At 41.0% G+C, this 22,257-nt stretch overlaps 1 protein-coding gene across 2 annotated transcripts in view; it reads left to right on the plus strand.

The window, feature by feature from the left end:
- Window positions 1-22,257, plus strand: part of Edil3 (EGF like repeats and discoidin domains 3) — a 287,167-nt gene that overhangs the window by 77,637 nt on the left and 187,273 nt on the right. The window lies entirely within an intron of this gene.

The raw sequence follows: 22,257 nt of genomic DNA on the forward strand, positions 1-22,257 counted from the left end.
ACCCAAGGATCCACTTTCTCCAGCTAGGCTCCACTTCCCAAGAGCCCAGTGAGCTGTGAATCCACCAGTGCATTCATCTCCTAATGGGGTAGAGCCTTCCTGGTCCAGTCCTCTCCCTCTAAGCCTGTCTCTGAACACAGTTGCATGGGGGAGCAGCCTCCAATCTCAGAGTTTTAGGGTGACATTCCAGACCCAAACTGTGATGCGTGGTGTGGGATCCAGCAGGCTGGAAGGCTACCATGATGGCCAGGGTCTCGTAAGGTCCTTGCTGGGGTCGCTGGGTGCTGAGGTTGATCAGAGGGAGGGAGACAGTGTGTGGTAGGAAGACGGGAGGAAACGTGTGAGACAAATACTACAGTGAAACTTCAGACAGCGGTATTATGGATGCATCAGGCAGAACTGGATTTGTCGCTGGAGTCAGTGTCAGTGTCTCCTGGCACTGAGGCTTTAGGAGCAGCCTAGGTGTTCAGGGAGAGCATGCGGAGTTCCTGACAAAGCCTTGAGCACTTGTGCTCCTTGCACTCCGCACCCCAACTGCTTGGGATTGTCTGTAACAGCTCAGATCACCAAACGAAGGAGAAGCGACTGGTTTTTCCAGGCAGGGTCCAGAGTTCCCAGGGTAGGTTCTTCAGCTCTGCCCAGCCTTTGCTTCAGAGCACCTCAGAGCAGCTCTGGGAAGACCTGAAGTCCCAGATGCCAAGCCAGTTTGTAACCCTCGGAAGAGAATATCTCCAGCCCTGCTTCCTGGTGGAGGCCTGGGAAGAGGGCGCAGAGGCAGCACCCAGAGGGAGGAAGTCCAGTCTCTGCACAAGTCATCTCTGAGCTGCTTGTAAACAACACACACACACACACACACACACACACACACACGCACACCTCTTGAAAAAAGAAGCAAAGTTTCTTGATGAGCTGTTCTTCAGTGCTCGGAGACAGGCATTGTGCCCAAGGTGAATTCAGTTTAACTTCATCTTTCCTGTATTGCAGAACTCCCAAGTGGAAGAGACTATGCTAAAGTTACAAGAGGGGATAGAAGGATAATATGGAAGGAAGGTGTAGGCCCCTAAATGTTAAATATTGCACATCAGCAAGCCCCCACCCGAATTACTCCTCGTCAGTATGAAGTTGGGCCTCCCTTAAACAGGAAATCGGAAACTCCCAAACCTAGTTCCAAAGAATAACATCTATATCATGACACAAAATCCTTTGTACATTTGTGGGCATTTTTTTCCAACTGTGAAGGGCAGTTTACTTTCAGTTGTCTGTAATAGTTAGAAGTCCCACTGAAAGTGGCAAGTTTCCCTTTGACCCAGTGTATGTGAGGCTTCCCTGCAAAGTCATTGCAGGGTGATGTCCTCCTGCTTGACTCCCACATGTGGTTGTCCGGGAACTCTTTCAAGAGAACCACCAGGGGTAGTTTGCCATGGTGGATCGTGCAAGTGATTGCTCTTACTCCTACTTCATATCAGCATAAGCTCATAGGTTCACAGGGCTTTGCTGAATTTCAAGGCTCGTTTTGATCCACAGAACCTCCTGCATCTTAATTCACCTATTCAACCACAGGGCCTTCAGCCTTAAGGATTACAGTGGCAAGTCTGGGTCTGAAATTCAATGCAGAGCTCCGCTTCTGGGTCCTGAACCACTGGTCTCTGTTCTCCGGAGTACAGCACTATCAGTAGCAAGAGAGAGATGAGGTCAACGGGTAGATTTGGAGGAAATTTGGATTTGAGCCCCAACCTTTACAGTATTGGATACATGACCTTGAGTCTGTCACTTGAGCTTTCTTCAGTTGAAGAGTTATAAGTCGAGGACCTGAGCAAGAAATGAACCAGATCTTTCTACACATGAGGCAGGAGAGCATTAGCACTCAATGGGCAGTGTACTCACTGTGCAAAGGTTACCAACCCTTCCACTTTATAGATGAGATGGAGAGGATTATATTTGGGGAAAGCAGATTTCCATGCACTGTTATCCTGGAAGCTTCTTCATGCAGGAGAAACAGGAAAACCAGCTCTTTCATCCTTCCTAAGGGTTGCTAGATATTTAGGCTTGTTTTTCATGCAGGTGACAGTTCTGTGTTCCAAAGATGCTCTGGAATCTGGGCTGCTCAATGTGTGCTTGTGCAGCAGCGTTGCCTCCAAGCTGTTTAGAACTGCATGTTATCAAGCATTGCTTCAGATGGAGAGAGTTAGAAATTAAATTTCAGAATGATCCCAGCTGACTCGTACACACTGAAGTTTGAAAACATACCGTGGAATACATTCGATAACTAGATGTGATTATTTCAGAAACTAAGAAGACAAATTCTGCATTGAGTTACCTAACTATAAAGGTCAGGAAAAATATTTGTGAAAGTTTTTTAAAATTAAAATGATATTGAAAGTTCATAAAGATGAGAAATGTAATGATGCATCAGAATATTTCATTTGGAAAAAGAATAGGAGAGGTCCTGTAGGCAGCCTGCTGATGTAGCTAGGCATGCTTTGATATATAGCTAGGCAGATAAAGAACTTCATATTCCACAGTACAGGAGGGACACCTGTGTGGATGCTAGGTTCCTTCTAATAACTACTTTATCAATATGCTGCAAATTAGAGAAACTGCTTCCAGGGCCAGCACCAGTATCACCTGTGCATGCTTCTGGATTTTTCTTAAGCACACAAACTTTCTTTTCAGAAGAGCTTTGAACTTAAAGAGGACTTAAGCAGAAGACCAAGAGAAGGCCCATGTTCCACTGCCCTATTGTGCAGTTTTTCTGCGGTGGCTCCTAGCACTAGTGGGTGCACGGGTTACCGCTCTGAACAAGAGTGATGCAGTTTTATTAATTACAGTCTGACGTTTATATGAGGCTCACTCCTTTTGTAGTCACAGAGAATTTGAAACACCCACCCTTTCCTTCTCCTCCCCTGTCCTTGACAACCGCAGATTTTTCCCATTGTCTCTGTAGCTTTGCCTCTTCCCGGATGTTGTGTAAATGGAACCATACAGTTCGTAACCTTTGCAGAATTAGTATTTGCACTTAGCGATATACATTTAAGGTTACTCTGTGTCTTTTTAGACTTCAGTCTAATATTATTTACAACTAAATAATATTCCATTGCATAGTTATACAACAGCCTGTTTTGTTTTGTTTTGTTTACCTGTCAATGTTTGCTTCTCATTTTGGTCATATGAATACAGCTGCTGTGAACTTTGTGTGCAGTGTTTCTGTGGCCATAGCTTTCATTTCATCTGATTAAATAACTAGGAGTCCAGTTGTTGGGTTGCATGGTCAAAGAACTTTTGTTTCTGCAGACAACTTCCTTTCTACCTGCCTTCCGTGGTCACTGTGCCATTCTGCATCCTCCCAGCTGGGAATGAGCTGCTGTTCCCATTCTCAGCAGTGTGCATTGTCAGTGCTTGGAATTTTACCCATCACGTGCTTTTTAGTATAATGAAAAGAGGATGAACTTTTAACATTAGTAGTATTTTATAATGATTGGTATTAGATTTTACACAAAATTGCCAAATTATACTTGTTTTGGAAAGGAATAGTGTGGAATACACAACCACATGTGCATGTGTGTACACATTGAGAGATAAACATTATAGGGAAAACTAAGCACCAAAATAGCCCAAAGGTTAGATTTTTTGAAAGACATTTTTAAGCAGGCTTTTTTTTTTTCCTTGCCGGAAGCTGTATTCGGGGCATTCTAATCATATTTTATTTGTTGCCTAGTAACAAATCCAATCCCTTAGAAAGGTCTGTTTCTTCTTGTCAAGGACTCTGCCCATCTTCCTCCTAAAGGCTTTCTGTGCCTAGCCTCACAGCCTTCGATTCCTTTAAGAGAAATTGTTATTTCCTGCTCCTTGAGGAAGAAAGGCTGACCTAAGAGTCCAACAAACTCTGAAACAAAGAGGATTCATTGAAAGAAATTGTCTGTGTCACCTGATTAGCTTGTTAGTGTGGCTGCTAGCCTTTTTTCTCATTGCAAAGGATAGCTGCTTTATATATTCTGCTAACTACTGTAAACAAGTTTGTTCTAAACTTTGTTAGTAATTAATGGATTGATGCATTCAACAAATACTAATCAGGATGTGTGTCCTTCCACTTTTGTAAACTATGTATTTCAGTTTTCCTAGAGTTCACAGTGATACTCAGTGCTTCAATATTCCTTGTTAAGGATATTAATTACATATTTGGCAGTTACATGCTTTCTCTAGCAGATTGTCCTCGCTGAACTTGCAGACTTCTGGTCTACCTTAGTTATACTGAATCAGAATCTTTGGTCAGTGCACTGGAGTCAATGCTTTGGGATTGAAAAGTTCCCAAATAGTCTTCAGGTATATCAAATGTAAGAGCTACTGCCTCAGTGATTGACCGTGTACCATAAATCTCTAAACTATACTGGGGGAAGAATTCACTTAGTGGAAGAGTTCTGGATTAGATCTTTGGATTTGGTTGAGCCATTCTTGTATCAGTTGTTGAAGGGTCAGTTGGCACTTAACTGCTCTGTGCTTCTGGGTTTTCATCCAGCAATTCAATTCAGCAAACACTGAGAATTTTACTGTGTTATGTGCTGTAAATAATGTGTCTACAAACTGTGGAATAAATAACTTAGTAGCTTTTGCCTAAAAAGGATGTTTGTCAGAATTAAATGAGCTACTTCCGGCCACACTTAACAATTTTCAAAGAGTTATACATGTCTAATGGTCTGATGTTTTAAAATACAACTGAAATGCCTACTGACTGATAAATTTTTCCTGTCTTTAAATTCACTTTAGTTGTATTTTCAGAAAAAAAAGTTTGTGTGGAGGCAAGGAGAGGCTTGGTATGGAGACCTATGCTTATCTGTATTAATTCTCCTCCCAACATCCTTATTGTAAATTATTCTTAGTATTTTAAGTCACTCTTTATAATTTTAGTTTATGGTTTCTTTTAGTGTTTCCACTACAGAGTCAATTTGTCCTAATAAGGAATTCAGTTCAAACCTCTGTGTAAGCCTTTACCTGAGTTATTACTGACACCTGCAAGCCATGTACTTTTCCTTGGTTAAATAAAGACCTCTAAGTAGACTTTTGAACAAATTTGCATCTAACCTCAAAAGCAGGGGTTGAGATTCCAGATTTTCCTGCTCACTGTTAAGGTTGCAGCTCTACATGAAGCAACTGAAGTCTATACACTGGAGGTTCTGTACCTTGGTGAGCATATAAACCATGCAGTTGTCCAAATGAGTACACTGATACTTTTGCTCATCCACAGAGATTCCAGTGTAGTAGATTTAGTTTCCGACCCAGGTCTGACTATGTAACAAACACTGTGGTGGAAGTGACACAAATGGTCCCCAAACTCTGGTTCCCAGCAGTGGCTGCACATTAGAACCACCTGGGGACCTACAAAAATACCGATGGTGGCTCACACCATCGAGATGCAGATTTAATTGGCTCGGGGTGTGCTGTGGGCATTGGGAGTTTTAAAACCTCCCTAGATGATTCTAATGTGCAGCCATAGCTGGAAATTAGTGTTCTAGAACCATAGTGTAAGGAATTACAATTCCTTAAAGGAATGAAGTGGAGACAGTCACAGAGAAACTGAACATCGGGTCCCTAATTCTATGCCCATAGTAAACATGCAGTCTCAGAACCTCATTGAATCATGTCATTCTCCTTTGTGTAGGAGAATAGAAGTGATTTTGAGGCAAGAAGATTGAAGGGATATGGGAAGAGGCTGCTATTGGTTTACTCCTAGTAAACTTTGCTATCCCTAAATCTATCTGTGAAAACCAGAGTGCTAAGACTTTTATTTTCTGCTTTTACTTGATTGGCTGGAGACCAATAAAGACCATTGTCCTGGCAAACATAGCTACCAGGTGTTTGCACAGAGAGCCTGGGTAAATATGGACAGAGGTTTTCTGTTTTTTGCTATGAAATATTTTGAGTTTACAGAACTCAAAGTATTTGAAAATCTCTATTTTAGATAAAAGTAGAACCCTCATTTTTATCTTGTTACTTGTTAAAAGCAATTTGGTTGCTAGCAAAATAGTAAACTCTGAACATAAATATGTTAAATAAATTTTGCCCCGCATTATACTCATGAAGGTGATGCATTTGTACTAATAAGCCTGAGCTTCTGTATATCTGATTCATTCTTACAAAGAATTTCTCAAGGAATAGAGATGGCATCTCAAATACAGGGTTTTAAATTTTACTTTATTGCATATACTCAAATCCCTAGGTATACCCGCCTTTGGCGATACTAACATGGATTTTCAGGTTACTGTTAAATACGTTCTGTCTTCTCCCATACGAATAGTTCACGCAGGACCTCATTCCCCTAATGCGTTCCTCAGCCATATCAGAAAATGCTTTACTGGGCAGGTGTTTATTGAGAGCCCCTTACCACTTGGCCAGGGTGACACATTGCTTGGAAGGAAGTACTGCAGCTCCCTAGCTCTACTCCTGGGCCCACCTGGACAGACTGCTCCATGGAACACTCTCTGTGCCCCGCTCTTGTCACCCAGGCCCCTGAAAGTGCCATGAGATGCAGACAGAGCAGGCCTTTCTGGCCCTGACCAGGGCCTGTCCTGTTCCCTGGAGGCGGAAAGTCTCCTTCCAGAAACCCATGGTGAACATAGTCGGTTTCCCAGCCTCCCTGCCTCGTACTCATTGCTCAGGTCCTCAGGGTACAACGGGTCCTTCTGGCTGGCTGGGGGCGGCCCAGGGCCACAGCCGGTCTTCCCAACTCTGTCTAAGACTCACTTCCTGCACACACTTCTGTGTTCTAAAAGCAGCAGCATCTTTGCTCCTGAGCAAAACCCTCCCTAAGCATCTGAAGCCCACTCAACAACTGCTGTGTGCCAAGCCATGCTCTGGACGCTGGGCCACAGTGCTGTTCCAGAATATGCAATCCACTGCTGTCGCGAGCCTGCCATCCTAATGGGGAAATGAAAATAAAATGCAACTCTTGCATCACCATACAGCAAGCAACTGCAATTTTAGCCATCTATCTCAGAGAAATAAAGACTGCAGTGCAAGCCTGGCATGGCCATGCAAACCTATTATCTCAGCACCTGAAAGGCTGAGGCAGGAGGGTCACAAGTTTGCGCCCACAGTGGGCAACTTAGTGACGTGTTGACACCCTGTCTCTCAAGGCAGGTGGGAGCTTGGAACAGCGCAGTGTGAAGCCCTGGCTTCAGTCCCCAGTGCAGCCCTCACAAGGAAAAGAACTGAGACACAAAATTCACACAAAAACTGATACATCAGTATCTAAAATCTGTGCTTGCTAAGATGTCCTTCAATGGGTGAATGATGAATTCAGAGCACTGTGGCACAAGCGTATCTGGAACTACTCAGCAATTAAAAAAAAAAGGAACTGTTGATATGCACAAAGGTTTAGATCTTCAGAAAATTCAAAACAAAACAAAAAAGAAACAGTTGCAAGAGGGTCTCTGCCTCTGTCTCTGTCTCTGCAGAACACTTCAAGCGACAAAGTCTTATCACGGATGAATTAAGAGTCTTCCAGAAGTCTGCTGGAGGTGGATGAGGGTAATTGCAGAAGGGCATCCTGAGGAATCTCCTCAGAATGCTGGAACTACTCATCCTGTAAACCACAAGGATGGATGCACAGAGATACCCACCTGATGAATTTGTATAAAGCTAATCACATAGACCCACAAGTAACAAGCAAGGCTAGTAACATCTGAAAGACATTGGGATGGTATATAATGTCAATGACATTTTGGTTGTTTTATTCTGTACACTTGCAAAAGGTTAACTATTGAATGAGGCTCTACCATGTACATGGGATCTTTTTCTTTAGTTCTTTCAAGGGGATAGGAATCTCCAGTTGTATCAGTGGACACTGCAATAAAAATAATGACCTAATACAAAGTGCCCATCAGTGCTGTGTGTTAATAAGGACAGGGACTATGGAGGCCTGGGATCTGCGTGCTATTTTAGGAACATCGTGAAGACGTTTTCTCCCCTCAGTTGTCGTTGGATGGAGAGGGAAGAAGTCAGAGTGTCCGCGGTGCATCAGAGTGAGAGGCAAGGCTGGGACTCTGATGCCTGGGATGTGATTGGGACGCAGAGGATGACAAAGAAGGGCCAGCCACCGCAGAGAGGGTTTTCCACTCACTGCAATTGTGGAAGAAACCTCTGGAGAGCAGTGGGCAGGATAGCTCGTGAAAAATTTCCAATGTGGTGGTGAAAAGCAGGTTCTGTTGGAGGTGAGAGGGGAGCCCTGAACACCACCTTGGAAATGGAGATAGTCTGGAGAAAAGCAAGCGTGAGGACTTGGGGAGAAGGGAACAGCGCACAGATTTGGAAAACAGTTAGACATAGATTACACTGCACTCTTAGATATTTGTTTTTCACTAATGAATTTCAGTAGCACTATAATTATTTCTTTTATACTTAGCTTTTATCATAGAATCGGACGGTGTATTCTTATACTTCCAATATGACTTGTGCTTTCAACACCCTAATTAATATATAATGTAGAGTTTTATGAGTATACACATATGTGTGCACATGTGTACACATCCATATGTCAGCACTAACATAAACATGCATAAAACTATTCAGAATATAGAATGTTAATGTACCTTTTTAAAGGACCTATAAAATCACTTGTCTTTAGATATAGTGTGTGTCATCTTGTCTTTAGTATTAGCTGAGTCATATTATGTAGCGCAGTATATTTCAAAATAAAACATTATAATAGAAGTATGCGAATCAAGACTAATAGAATAACACTAAAATACAAAAATAATTTTGAAAAGTGGGCATCGTTTGCAACTTAACAGGAAATCTGGAGCTCATAATTGTCCTGAGGGAGTATTTGCCAGTATCAAGCTTTGTAGTGTAACTTGATCGATTCTGTTCTCACTATACCTGAATGGATTTACAATCACCATAGATTATAAGTTCAGGGAAATTTAAGGCACCGTTTGCTTTAGAAATAAATTAGCCTTAGATACTCAGGAGGTTTCATTCCTTTTGCAGGATACCCTTTAAACTTGAACAATTCTAAGTTTAAAAAACTTCCCCCATGACCACCTGAAAAATTATCTTTCAGTGTTAAGTAAAAGAACTGCTTCTGGTTTTCTCTAGATAATATAAGCACAGTTTATTTGGAAATAAAGAAAGGAGTGATTAAGAGAGTTGAAAACAGAAAGGTACATTTGATAAGGTCTGCAGGTTACATGAATTGTTCTACTGCTGAGCCTTTCAATTCTTACCTTTAAAATAGAAAAACAGGTTCATTTGCCTACTTGTACACTGTGCTTGATTATATTCAGGAATTTTCTTTATGTCAGTGATTTGTACAATTAGAAATTCTGTGCAGTGATAAAGTATCATGACTTTTCTGTGTTTGATTCTTGAAGATACGTTTTCTTCCATCAGAGTGAAATATATTGGTATGAAAATAAGTACTTGTTATCTGAATTGATTGCATAGTAGAGAGCATGGGAAGACTACATGTCTCAATTCAGAAAGTGAGATCTAAATAAGAACGATCTCCTTCTCCACAGCTGGAATGAGAGGTAGGAGAGAGAAAGGAGGAGGAGGAGTTGGACTTGTCCAGTACACACCTGTGCACATGCGCATGCACGTGCACACACACACATACACACACACACACAGGAAGGGAATCCCATACATGCTGCTGCTCACATTCTCTCCTGAGAGCAGGTGTCTGTCTCGGTGTCTCCCAGATGCTCCGAGATTACACCTATGTGCAGATTCTGACGGTGTCCAGATCCATCCTCTCTCCACTGTCCCCAAGCCCCCAATGCCGCCTCTGGCATAAGTCCAGTGTCACAGTGTCTATAGACCTTTCCCTACTCTGCTCTCACGTCAGCAGCCAGAGTGATGCTCTTAACACATACATTCTATCAGGGTCATGTGTGTTAAACCCCGCCCTGGTTTCCCTATGTCCTTGAAGTAGAATCCAGTCTTTATAAGGAGCAAAATGCTTGACCTTCTCTTTCCTGTGCGGCTCTGCTGCCCCTTTCCCTGCCGACTCCCCTGCGGTCCCCACTCTCCTTGCCACCCTTGGACTTGCCCTGCCTGCCCACCTTGGTGTTCACTTGCCCGCCTACTTCTCCCAGACACAGTGCCCCCTCCTTTCTACCTTGGCCCATGACAAATGTCTGGAGCATCTTGTCCCAACTGCCTTTGCTGAAATTAAATTCTGTAGCACCTTCCTCTACTATCTCTTCCCTTTCCTTCCTTTTGCGAAAACATTTCTAGTACTCCTCACCACCTCCCATATTATATCTTTAGGTTTGCTTCAAAGTTTATTCTTCAGAGAAAAGGTGTGATTGGTTTATAGTTTGTGCCATTCCCTGTGTGTAAAAGGGCCTGGTTGTTTGTTCACCAATAAACCCATCAGTGAATCCCTAGTAATCCTCTGTATTCCACAACGTTGAACTGTGAGAAAGGCAACAACAGCAAAAGTACTTTATGAAAGAATACGGCCAGGGATTTAGCCGAGTGGTTCTGTCACCTGCCTCACAAGCGGAAGGTCCCAAGTTCTATCCCCGGTACCTAAAAGAAAGAATAGATACCTTTGGCAACCATCACATTCACGTGAAATAAAATATTTGAGCCTCTGAAAAGGCTTTTTGGGTTCTAAGTAAGGAATTGCTCTTCCTGGGTCTAACAGGACTCTGATTCTTCCCATACCTTTGGGATCACTACACGTATTCTACGCTCTGGGGAATGTCAGGGTGCTTTTTAGTGCATTGGTGCTTCTGAGGCACACTACAGTCTGTAAAGAACAACAGATAAGTCATTGTTAGATAGTTTTCCAAACTGCTTAATATTCTTTGACTCAGCTATGTGGCACAGAGAGGGGTGGGTGGAACAGGGGGATCTCAGAGCGAGCAATTGGTCATTGTGCCGAGGGAGAAGGAGAACCCGCGGCAGACTGCTGTGTAGCCCCTGCGGGTCGATGCAGGCCTCCTCACATTTCCACCTCTTGCTTCCGCTGGGAAGAAGAGCCACCCACACATGGACGGCTACGAGCTTGTCTTCGGTGCGGTGCTCCCAGGGGCCCGCACTCGTGACTACACGAAGGCCGCCCTGTGGAAGCGAGGAGAACGCGTCCCATCAGGGTTGACTGGAGAGCCCAGTCGGCGCCTCTGCTGCCCACCTCTGTGCCATTGTTTGTGGCTCGTGCTCAGCACCCTTATTCTTGTTCCTTATGTTCCTTCCCTCTGCCTTCAGCGGTCTTTCCCAGTTGTGTGCACTTCTGCCCTGGAGTGAACGGAGCACTTGCTGAATGATATGCTTGCAATCAAGGCAGTGGGTCCTTCTAGAGCATGATTGGAAGGCAGGGACTAGGTCAGGTAGGAGAGCCTGCAGCCCAGGGCGGACCCTCAGTCACATATAACAGGGAGACAACCAACTTGGCTCTTCTGCCGATGATGGCTCTCCACAGAAGTACTGGGTAAGCAGTTGCTTTGTTTATAGAAATCCTGTGCCATCTGGAAGGAGAAAGTTGTGCGGCAACAAGGAATGCAGAGATCTTCCATTTGTCGGAACGTGTACACTGAAGACTCTGATGTTGTATCCCGATTCATCTTCGATCCCTGGTCCCAACCTAGAATGGTGCAGGGTACACAGCGATTTCTCAAAATATATTTGAGAAATGAATGAGTAGTCAGGGATTGGTAAACAGCTGCTTAATTTTTTTTAACTACCAAAACGAATCTAAAGATAACCCCGGTGAGTCACCATGGAGATCATTGCAATAATTGTGTCTCTTGCACTAGCGCTCTTGGGGTGACTTGCCACTAAGTAACAGGGACACTTGGTTCTTTTCCACATATCTTTATTGTTTATATCTAACAAGGTACCCGTCATTTGTTGATATCAATATGTATTGAATAATTCAATGTAAGATGTATGTTATCAGTGAATTACTTTTCACTTTTCTTAAATCTAAAGTAGGACATATTCCTCAACTCTCAGGCACAAGGTTGCTCCATATTATCAAGACATGAGAATTATAAAAGTCATTTTGTCTGTCACAGACAACATTTAATGTTAAGGTCCAGTAAGCATCTGTATGAGTCCTCTGTCCCTGTGACAAAATATCTGACATTAACAATTTAAAGGAAGAACGATTGTTTTTTGGCCCACAGTTTCAGGGGTTTTGGTCCATACACTGTGGCATCATCGTCTTCAGGTGGTGGGGGAGGTAGAAACACAATGGTGGAAAGGTGAGATGAAGGAAGGCTGTGCACCTCATGGCAACCAGAAAGCCGAAGAGGAAGAGTTTGTGGAAGAGATGTAGACCCCTGAGGCCATGCTGCTGCCGTGCCACCGTCCCTTCTACTAGGTCCCACCTCTGTTTCCATCAGCCATCTTCCAGCAGTGCCATCAAATTACGATCGCAGTAGAGTTTTCGCAATCCCATCACTTCCCCCAAAGCCCATCTGCAGCCCACCCTTGAACACTGTGAACTTTTGTGGGGAATTTTGGATCCAAACCTTAACAATTTCTTAGCCTAGGTTTCAATAGTCCAACTCCGCTATATGGTTGTATACTTATTTTATTTTTAACTATATTTATGTGTACGTGTTTCACCACAGTATGAAAGGTTTGTCCCTCCTGGCCAGCTGTACAAGCCCAGTTGACCTTCTAAGAGCCGAGTATATTTATTCACTTTATTTGAGAAGAATAAGCAATTATTTCCAGTTAGAAGTTAATAAGACATCATTTTGAAGAGAGTGTGTGCCACATTTCTCAATACGTACAGTCATTTTCTGCGCCCATCTAAATAACAAGTCTACATACATGGGTAACTTTAGCTAAAACTTGACAGGTACATTTTTGTATAAATAATGACAGCAAACCCATGATAATCCATTAATACCAGTTTTACCCTATATTGTATGGACGAGTTCACTTGGGATGGCTAATGTTCTTAAAAGTTACACTGGTTAATCTTATTGTCTACTGAAATAGGCTCCTAGACTACCAATGACATTTTTATTTGCAAAGTCAGATAAGAAATCTAGTAGACATTTTCATTGCTGGTCTTATATATTAAGTTTAAAATCTAGGAGATTTACAAAGCAAATTGCCTTTCTCCCAAGTTTTGTTTGTTTGTTTGTTTGTTTTGTTTGTTTGTTTTTTGAGACAGGGTCTCACTATGTAGTTGGGACTGACTTGGAACTCACTATGTAGCCCAGGCTGGTCTAGAACTCACAGTGATCCTCCTGCCTCAGTCTTCCGAGTGCTGGGATTACAGGCTTGAGCTACCATGCCCAGCTCCAAAGTATTTTTTGAAGAAAAGCACGATAGGGGACAGAAGACTGGGAATCAGAAAGAGATGAAGCTCCCAGTCTCCCTCTTAATGTTTATTGTGATTTTTAGTTTGTTACACGCGGGCGGGTGATTTAACACCTGCCTGGGAAGGTCCCGTGCAAGAGGCCGTGGCCGAAGCAGCCAAACACAGTGGACAGGCAGAGAAGTCCGAGGGAGGGCAAGGACCATGGTTCCAGATCATGACAGGCGAGCGATGTGGCCGGTTTCTGCGTGCCACGTGGCGCTCGCTCTGCACACCGAGCAGCTGAGCCCTATGAAGGGGGACTGGGGCCCGAAAGGCCAGTCCAGCCGGCTGCCCCCCTCCGTGTTCCGGCCTGGGAAGCCGGAGGCTGACTCAGTACAGCGGCCACCAGCAAGGGCGACCAGGGACGCCAAGGAAAGCCCAGCGGTGACGTGTCATCGGAGAACCCTGGGACTGCAAGCCTCCCCGGCCAGCCAGCAGTAGGGCTTTCAAGCCGTCTACTCGGCTGATCAGGAGAAGCAAAACGCAGTTGGTCCTGAGGAGGAGCAGCTGACGGAGAAGAGGGGACCTTCCTGTGTCCTCCGGGCAGAGCTCTGGCGTGGGGAGTGACCCCTGTGCGTGGAAAGCCATTTCCTGCACAGCCTTCACTTTTTTATGGAACTCTGAGAGGTCTGCATATGGACCTAGATTTCCATGCTTTTCAGAAAGATGTTCGACATGTGTTTTAAACAGTGTATTAACCCTTTTTTAATAACTTTTAACTGTTTTGACCAGGAAGGGTGCAGCCTTTTCAGGGTGCACCCTGCAAACGTCAGCAAAGCACCTGCTTCCTGCCTCCCGGAAAGTTGAGCAGGACTGAGCTGGGAAGAACCGTTCCACCTGGGGTATCATCGGGGATCTTTATAGCTGATGAGACTGGACCTATGTAATTAGTGTGAGCTACAGGTGGCTGTTAGGTAACTGCGAGTGAGGTAAGGGCATCTTTACCACCTGTAAGTAACCAGAGCAACCTTGGAGGTTGCTTCAAGACTTAATCCAGTATCAGAAAGAAGCACCCAGTATTAAATCCGTCACGAATTTACAAAGCATTATCACCCTGAACCAATACTGTGAGGAACCCTTTACTCAATTTAAAAGAATTAAAATGTAAAAAAGCACTCTACCAATCAGGGGTTATTATCCAGAAGTTATAAATAATTGAGCATGGGTTTATGATTAAAAGCAAAACAGAACATATGTTAAATCCTCACATCCACTTTTCTAGACGAGCCTTTTCTTTTAGAGCCTTTGTTTCCTTGCTTGGCTGCCTGCTCTCGAGCCTTCCGAGGTGGGAGGAGAGCCAGAGGATGGACTTCCATGGTGAACCACTGGTGACAGTGGCATGGATGGAGGGCACAGGCTTTCCCACGTGGGCCCCTCACTGTCTTGTCTGTCAGAAAGACAAGAGGGCGAACATACTGAGAAAGAAGTAGGAGTCATGAACCACAGCTCACTTTCAGCTCATTGTGGCTGTTACAGTAACTGTCTATATTTAAATTTACTCTCATCAGTTCCATAAATGGCCTAAAAAATCCCCTACACTGCTGTAATGAAGAAAATACAAGTAATGAAAAGACATTAGCAGCCTGCATTTCTTCTCTTGTTACGAACAAAACTTGAAGTTTGTGAGATAACGCGTGTCAAACTAATCATATGTAACAGGAGGCTGGTTTCCAAAATGCAATTGTTAGTGTGGTACAGACCAGGGGTGGTGAACCTTTCGGAGCTTGCAGTGATACCAATGGCCTGCTGTGCCTCATGTGCTGGACGTTCGCCACCACTGACACAGACTGTGTGCTTAGATTCACTGCTATTTATGATGAACTCTTCCAGGGTGAGTATTGTGCTTTATACTGGGCTGTATTAGGTAATGGTAATATGAAGCCAGCCTAGGAAGATGCTTTAAAATGTTTATGGTAACTTTATCATAGGATTTAAAAATGGTGTTTTCTACACACATTGTATAATTGACAAAATATATTCACTTAGGGATGCTTCCAAAATATTTATTACTATTTAACTATATTTATTGGAAGTGCATACAACAATGAGAATTTGCTCATCAGTTAACAGATATATGATTGACTGTACTAGTATAATGAGTAGGAAATACAAAGCATTTAGATTTTTGAAAGAAAAAACATATTAGCAGCATATGAGGCCATGTAATCTTGAAATTGTAGGAGTCACCAATAAGTGGATGTTTTGTTACGTTTATGTTGATCATTTCTTCTGTTTGTTGCTAATTCTGACCATATTATTTTCTACCTGGGAATCTGGAGTCTGCTTACGATTATTGAAGCAATATAAGAACTCAGATCAAGGGGATCTTTGAAGCCTTAGGAGAAATACCTATAATTATGCCCTGTACTTCGTACAGTAGTTGAAGATGGGCTACCTCATGAATTCAGTATTTATTTATAACAGTTGTCTAGTTGCCTTCTAACTTTTTTGTTAATGGAAGTTTTTACAATTAATTTGTATTGCAGAGTGGCAGAAAGTGCCCGTGGCAAAAATGTTTTCACTTGGTTGTTCTTGTAGAGGCAATGGGGATATCATTAAAATATAATAAAAATGTACATTGTTTCTTTTTATTGTTCTGTTTGTTCTTTTGTTATAGGCACCACAGGGGATGGTTTTATGGCTCTTATAATAAATGAGTTGGTTGGTTGTGAAATTATTGTAGATATCTGAAGTACAGCACGATCATTAGATCAATACTGCATAGGCTGGCACTGACATTTGGAAGCATGCAACTATAGAATTGAATACCCTGACCTGAAGGTGCAAAAATTAAGGCAAATGAGACAATTTATTACAAATACCTTTTAAGTGACAGTTTTGTTCTAAACATCTTAAAGTGAATGGTTTCAAGACAAAAAAAACAACAACAAAGATTTTTACACTTATGTTGCCTATTGTCATCTGTGCAACTCTTGCGTGTAATAGAGAGCTAAACAAGGACATGCATAGCTTACGTAATAAGTTAGTAGCAAGTGCTGCATACCTGGGGAATGTAAACGTATCACCTGCATGCGGGAAGCACTTCACATTTATGCTGTAGTAATCAGTGTGTTTCTGTGTCGATGTCCCGAGTGCTCTTTCATTTCCCAGTACTCTATTCTGTAGCAGAATTCAGGGATTTTCTCTGAAAAGCAGCTGACATGTTTGGATACGTAGGAAAGGCAGGCGTGGCTTTGTATGTTTTGCTAGTGGGAACTGTATACCTTATTTCTCTAGTATCCACTTTAATTTCTCACAGTGAAGATACTTTCTTAAAATTTCAGAGTAGTGTTCACTTTCAGAGTTGGGAAGTAAATTGCTAAGACCCTTACGGGTACCTCTTCTTGTGCTGCTAGATAATATTGGAAAAATCAGAAAGCCAAAATACTATTTGACTCTCTCCAGTATAATTGATAGATTTATAAACCAGTCAGAATCCAATTTACTTTAATTTCTGTCACTAGGACATCTGGTTTTACAAATGTGTTTGGTTTTTCTTTTTTTTTTTTTAATCTTTTCTCAGTGTAATGAAGCTTGTTATGCCTAACAGTTTTGTCTGTACACTATTTTTATACTTTAATTATATGCAGTCTGCTGCTTTGTTATAGCAACACTTCTTTGTTCCATAATTTATTCTAGCTATCATTGTCTAGAAAGTTTCAGAACATTCCCTTTTATTGGAACCAAAATATATAATATTCTAAGACAGAAGTATTATTTTATTTTTGTTGTCTCTTCTGAATAGTTATGCATTGTGTAAATTATGCATTTAGCTTTCTATATGCTCTTGTTTTTAAATTCATAGTGCAGCTGTATAAGAAGTAATTACAAGGCAAAAACAAATTTGGCAATAAGAATTCGAAAGCTTAGAAAAACTCATCACTTTCTTTTGCACCGTTTTCCCCACCAGCTTCTTGCATAGACCAGGTAGGTCAGCAGGTTCGCCACTGTTAGGAGGACCGAGTTATAGGCTAGGATGGGAAATTCCCATCGAATGGGGAATAGCCAGGAAATTGATTCTGTAGAAATATAAAATGAGAATTCATATTTATAAAGCATATGCTGATATTCGGATTGAGACAGTAATTACAGAAAATTTGTGTGCACAAACATATACAGATGTGAACATATTTTTTGTAAATTGGAAAAGGTTAGGTTTTCTATTCCCCATGAAACTCAACCATTTTCTTCATTGTTTTCCTTTATGACAGTGTAAATATTTAGTAGACTCCTTATTCATGTCTAGAATGTATGTAAAACTTTTTCGGAGTCAATTATGTGATTAAATCCCTTTTACTTTTAAAGAGCCGATAACTTATAGGGCAATTCTTGTTACTCTTGAACATTTCATGAAATCAAAATATGAAATATTTTCTGAGCTTTATTATAAAACCTCTTATTTTTCATATATTTACAAGATTCATAGAAAATATATGAATCGTTATTATTTTTTGATTTTAAAAAATTTTCTGAAAAAGGCACTGGAGCAAAGAAATTCAACCATACTGACCTCCTTTCTCTTCATTTCTGAATCTGTAATGTGTGCTGCTGTTACTCTAACCTGCACTTAAAATGAATATATGTCGGAGGGACATGTTTATCTGATGGATGCCAGATTCTTTAAAAAGTAACTGTTCACGAAGCTTTCCTAAATAGTATCTGGGACTAAGATTGTGAATCTCACAGGAAATGTACCCTGCTGAACACTCAAAAGAAATGTGTTTGTGTGTGTGAGAGAGAGACAGCTGCACTTGTCAGACACTAGGGCAGGAGTTGATTTTGAAGTGTTGAAAATCAGCCCCTTAATTAACATCCAGGGAATAAATACTGATAATTTTAGTTTCACTGTTTGAAAATAAGATATACAGTGGGCTGTCTCCTTCTCTCTCTCTCTCTCTAGATATAGATCATTTTAATATGGCAGATTGAATATACATAATAAACCATCCTTTTCTCAAACTTCATTGAGCAGTGAAGATTGTGGAGAACAAATAATAAATATTTAATTGTTGACGCAGTGACAGAGGAGACCTTGTTAATAGAAAGGAACCCTGTGCCTGCATCCCTGACCTAGAAAATAGGGTCTCAGCTTAATTAAGTATTCCGCTTTGTTGCCCACCTCTTCCTCTGCCTCTCCCTCCTACAAGCAAAGCATAATTTCCAAGGCTAAAACTGGAAGATTTCTGACTGAAAAATTGAGGCGTTTCCTAGGAGTGAGGTAGAGTCCCTCATATGGAAGGCTATGAACTCTGGATTTAAAAGTGGTAGTCAGTACTTTTAAAAGTACTGAAGACACTACATCCGTCAGGTATATTTGCTAATGTAATCTTCTGTTTGTGTTAGTAGATAACCAGATTTACCAGATGTTGGAGGTAGAACGTGCAAATTGAAGATCCAGAATGAACACATCAAACATGCAAGAGAACTTTCCAAAACGTCTTATTTAGGAACATAGAGAAAATATGATATTTATAAATCAAAAACATGTCACTTACAAAAAAGCTCATGAATACAACATGTAGGATTGGAGGAATTTTTAATTCAGTAAAAATTTAAATTCAAATAATTCTTATACATGTGAGTGAAAATATTAAGAAAAAATTTGAGATACATCCTTAAAGTATGTGGGGAATTGATGTAAGAAATCCAATGTCGGCCTAATAGTTACAGAGAAAGCAAATTAAGTCTATAACTTAATTTTCTGGATATACATTACTTTTAATTTATATTTCTGTTTCCACACAAACTTCAAACATGGTGACTTTTTTTAATACAAAGGCTCACAACATTTATCTATTATTTTTCATGAAAATTACTTGAAGAAGTTCCATAGCAAATGAACAAGAGGATACAAGAGAAGAAGAAACACAGGATGAAAGAGTGGAGTAAACCCAGGAGAAAGGAGAAAGGTTAGCTCCGCACAGAGCAGGCGGGATAGGTGTTTCCAGGAAAATGTCTTCAAGAAGCATAGACACACATTTTCTTCAGAGTACAGAAGGGCTGTGAGGATATGGCAGATACCCTCCTGCTTCTCACAACAAGAAAAATAGCTCTTCCAGAAAAAAACAATAGAACTCTATAAAAGTGAAATATCTACCTGTTATAATCTTAATTGATTGACAGCATACATGGAATGAAAGTGCATTTGACTGGGATGATAGAATAGCCTCCAGCGTGTGGCAGATTTTTGGTGAAGTTCAAGGGCATTTTGCTACTTACATCTACATTTTATAATATTTATGTGATGAGGGTAAGATACTCTTCCAGTTTTGCCATCAATTATAAATTAGAATTTGAACATTTTATTTACCCGGATCTTCCCACTTTGTCATAGGACTTTGGAATCATCCTATGAACAAGGAGTGTATGTTTCTTACCTGTGGATCTGGGTTTGGAGATAGGGTTTGGTTTGGCTACTGAATGAAGTGGGAGGACAGGAAGTCCCAAGTGAGCCTGACCTGAGGAGGCTGGGCGCCTCTGCTGTTGCCATAGCAGCGATAGGATGCTCACTGCCTCTGTACCTCAGCCAGGACTGCACTCAGCAGGAAACAGGAAGCAGATGGGAAGCTAAGGAGAGTCCTCGGCCGGAGCCCACCCTACACTCTCAGGTGTCCCAGGCATCACTGCATGTGTGCTGTTGTCAGGCACCTGGTTTTGTGGGTGCTCCTTACACGGGAGATCTGCAGCTGTGGTTGACTCACACACAACTGTAGAACAGAATGTGTCGTAAAAATGCAAAAAAAAAAATTGTGATAGGGCTTTAGCTCGAGGAAAACGATGATGAAGGATGAGTTATCAGGCTTGATGTTTAAAGCAGATAAAACTAGGATTAAATGTATCACAGTAAATTCAGGGAAAGAAATAAAATAATTATATAGCTAACAATCCAGAAAGGGATAGAGAGGAGTTGTTTTGGGGGATTCTTTTCTCAGTTTTATAAATGAGTTATATATTGATATTGAATAGATTGAATATATTAATATCAATATATATTGATAATGAATAGAATAGATTGAAACCCATGGGCTACATAATTTCATAATAGCTGAATATATATATACATATATATATGTATATATATACACACACACACAAATATATATGTCCCACAGATAAAATAAGGCATCATTTACACTAAAATATGCATAATTACAACGAACTATTTCTATAACTTGAATTTAGTACAGTTTAGTAATAGTATCTGCATTGTTCTGCAAGTTGCAGAAATATACTTGTATGTGCAGTGAAATTAATTCCTCAGAACGTCTTAGTCTTCCTGCCTCTATGTATCAGCCAAAACCCTTTCAGTACTGTCGCACATGGTGGAAAGATATTAATACCAACTTTAAGTGCAGCTCCGAGCTCATCTAACTGAGATGATACAAGCTTTCCTCTATCCTATGAAGCTCAGCTTGGGGAGATTTAATAAGTGTAGGGAAATAAGTTGCTGCATAACCTCACACCATTATTCTACAGGTCGGAGCAGACCATCAGAGAAAGTGGATGGGGCTACACTTATGCTGGCTGCTTGCTGCTATTTGGTGCAATTCACAACTCACTGAATTTTATTAAAAGGAACCACCCTTTAGTTTTTTTTTAATTCATCTTACACTAGCATACGCTAGCAAAACAGTTTCTAGTAAGACACATTTTTCTCTCACAGAAGTAGGACCATTTGTCAAAGCACTTCCTATGGATATAGCCAATTATTTTAATCAGGTTAATTGAATATGATGGAAATTATTGCCCTAAAGGCTTACTTTTCCAGTTGGAAATTACATGGTAATTAATTAACAGAATTGAGATGTCCACCTTAGTGTTCATTAAAATATATTAATACTATCTCCTCTTATGTGTATGCATATTTTTAAAAGTCCTACTTGCCACAGGAACAAAGAGACCTAGAAAAAATTAATTCGTAGCTCACATGTGAAAGCTATAATGTCTTGAATAGATCATAAAATTATTTAAAAATTACAGATCGATGTACTTTATGAACTTTCAAAAAAATCTGGATTCTAAGAATTATCAGACAAGGTGCGAGTAACCACAGATATACTTTCATATGTGTAGATTTCTGATAGTAAGCCATAGCACAAATTCAATGGGAAACAAAATAAAAGAGCAGTAAAAAATTTAAAATTTATGTTCCTTTCTTCCTTATTTAAATGTTCCTGGAAAGCCTTTCTTGAATGATGGAAATAAACTGCTATGCAGGAGGTGACTTGCCTTGGAAAAATAGTATTTTTGTCATTTTTATGAATGCGGCTTCTCCTATTAGTGTGTTTTATTAAACTATTCAGTCATTCTAATAAGGCCTACCTTACTTCTTGTAGGTTGCAGGATTCTCCCTTTGAATCAAAACCTACTGGGGGAAGGGAGCTCTCAGGTGTGAATTGAGGACCCGATATTCCCTTCTTGTTACTTGCGTGGACTGGTTACTTGCTGCAGTCTCTGCGGTGTGTCTGGCCCTTTCTTTGCCTGTGTAGTTCTGTGTTCACAGACAGTAAATACGTGAATGATTAAAAACTTTCACTGGTTTTGTTGGGATATGACCAAAATAGAATACAGTGCATATACTGAAAATGTACAGTGCAATGCGTTTTGACACTTGCATGCACCTGTAAAAACATTATCTGGAAATTTCCAGTAGAAATAAAAGCATTTCCGATTGTTCAGAATTCTGCTGTTATTCTTTCCTCCTGTCTCCATTACCTCATCCCAGAGATCACTGATCTGTTTTCTCTCACTGTAGATCAGTTGCATTTCTAGAAATTCATAATACATTCAGATAACATATCCTCTTTTTATTTGGTTTCTTTCACTCGGCATTATTTTGAGATCCTTTCATGTGGTTGCTTGTTTCAGTAGTTCATTCTTGTTTATTGATACACAACTGTATGAATGTGCTACAGTTTCTTTAGTCACTTACT

This window comes from Fukomys damarensis, unplaced genomic scaffold (genome assembly GCF_012274545.1).
Source record: "Fukomys damarensis isolate Sample0158 unplaced genomic scaffold, DMR_v1.0_HiC HiC_scaffold_3, whole genome shotgun sequence".
Lineage (NCBI taxonomy): Eukaryota > Metazoa > Chordata > Mammalia > Rodentia > Bathyergidae > Fukomys > Fukomys damarensis.